At 40.7% G+C, this 2,161-nt stretch overlaps 1 long non-coding RNA gene across 1 annotated transcript; it reads left to right on the top strand.

Moving 5' to 3' along the window:
- Nucleotides 1–6: 6 nt before the first annotated feature.
- LOC107195427 lies at nucleotides 7–1,347 on the top strand. Its single transcript, XR_001516559.2, has 2 exons — nucleotides 7–363; nucleotides 762–1,347. It is a non-coding gene; the product is annotated as an uncharacterized LOC107195427 (long non-coding RNA).
- The last annotated feature ends 814 nt before the right edge of the window (nucleotides 1,348–2,161 follow it).

Below are 2,161 nucleotides of genomic sequence, written 5' to 3'. Positions count from 1 at the left end.
CTAGCCGCCGCCGCCGCCGCCGCCGCCGCCGCCGGCAGGAGGAGAAGAAAAGAGTCTCCCGGGTCCCGTAGCGCGATCCGCGGTGCTGTGTGCTTCCTCCCTCGGGCCCAGAAGGAACCCAGGTCTCTCTACTGCAGCGCCCGCCGCTCCAGAGCGCCGGAATTTGGTGGGAGAAGCAGCAGCCACGACAGCCAGTCCCTGTGGCCGCGGTAGCCTTTTACGGGTGGGAGCGTCTTGCAGAGTCAGAGCTAGGAAACCGAGAGAGTGCCCACCTGCGTGAGCCGATCTCTCTGGTGCACTCTCCGAGTCCAAATTTAGCAAACTGTACAGCGGAAGTGTCTCCTGTGTCGGACCCCTGCGTTTGTAGGTGTCTCCTAAAAACGTGGCTGGGAGCAGGGGCCCTCTGGTGTAACTGGAATTCGAGCAAGAGAAGGGTGGGGGTGGGGGAGTGTCCTTCCATCTGGAGTGGCCTCTCCTGTATCTGCAACCCGGTAGGTGTTTCGAGGCCTATCTCAGATGCAGTCTCCACCATGAAATTTTTCCAGGTGCCCACCCGCGCCCATATTTGATTTCGCCCCTTTTTGGACTGCCAGGGAGTTCTGAACCTCTCCACTGGCCCTTCCTTTGCAGGAGAGCGCTTTGTAAAATGCAATGGGCCATTTCGCAACACATTAGCTATTTTATTATAGTGTGTGAATTCATATTCAGTACTATCGTGTACACGCACAGAGATTTACGCTTTCCTAATCCTTTCCACTTAGGTTTAATTTCTTTGAAGTCAGAGGCTATAAATTGCTCATCTCTGAAGTTTTCAAGTAAATACTGAGTGGTACATGGCGGAATGATCGCACCAGATGACCTCGCTGGAAATTGGGGCTGTCCCACTTATTTATATCCTCTTGAAAGCGCGGCATGGTTCCTTGCACCTGGATGTACGAGGTGGAGACCGGGGGGGGGCGGGGGGGGGGGGGAGGATGCGATGATGTTTCTGTGTGTGAATGTAGTTTTTGGCAAAGGTCAGTCTAACTGTCATGACGAAAAATTCCGATGTAGCGGAGGAAGGAAGTGATGGTGGTGGTTAGCGAGGCAAGGTTCACGGGGGTATTTTATTGATGGCGGAATATATCCATGTAAAAAATATAATCAAAATTTTAAACAGTCATTGGATGTTCCCTATTCATTTGGTACTTCCTAAAGGCTCCTTTCTTTAGCCAACTGTAGGAGTCAAATGCAGTCGATGTATTGCATGTCACATTTGCATGAACACGAGCTCATGGACTGTATGAAAGATTAAAATTTAAAATTTTCTGTATAAAATACAGTTGAATAAAATATGCTTATATACCATTTGTCGTTTCTTACATTTAAGTACATATTTTGAGTCAGTAGTGTTTAATGGTTAATGGTATTCAAAGAACTCATCTCATTTCAGCTTAAAATTGAATTCATGAACTCAAAGAACTGAGAAATCTCAAGCCATTTTGACCAAGATATAAAGAACAAAAATTAACAAAGTTATTGCCAATAAAATATTCCTGATACTTTTGAAAAATAAGTTTTCAAAATTATATTATTTATATTATATTATTATTTATATTATATTATATTATTTATATTATAGTCATAAAGTAAAAAGCAAATATTTTGCAAATTAGGAAAAATGTAACTTAAGACATAAAAGACTGAACGTTACAAAGAGTGGTGCTTTTAAATATATACATATAGTTAGTAAACCTATTCATAGAAAACTCAAATTTGAAAGCACTATTTGAAGTGAAAAAAGTAGCGTCATCAAACTTAAATAGCTGTTTTAAACATAACAAGTAAAAGGAAAAAAATAATTTCATTATAAGTGAGTTCCATAAGGCAACTTTATCCAAAATCCAATAGGAAAAGCAATCAAATAAGCAAGTATAAGCATTTAATTTGTGGAATATATTTTTAAACTTATATACAGAAGCCCAGAATAAGTTATAGAAAATATTATACAATTGCTTAATCAAAATTATATAACATAATATGAAAAGAGCCAAAGAAGGGATAATTTACCTCAAATAGTAAATATCAACCCAAACAAAAACTAGTTTAAACTCATAGAGAATTATCTTTAAGACTTTTATTCAAGGCAAACAAGCTGTTTGCCCTGAGACAAATACACATA

This window comes from Pteropus alecto, unplaced genomic scaffold, assembly GCF_000325575.1.
Source record: "Pteropus alecto unplaced genomic scaffold, ASM32557v1 scaffold222, whole genome shotgun sequence".
NCBI classification, from domain to species: Eukaryota; Metazoa; Chordata; class Mammalia; order Chiroptera; family Pteropodidae; genus Pteropus; species Pteropus alecto.
Note: the sequence above shows the minus strand (reverse complement) of the source record. Positions and strands in the feature narration are given on the sequence as shown.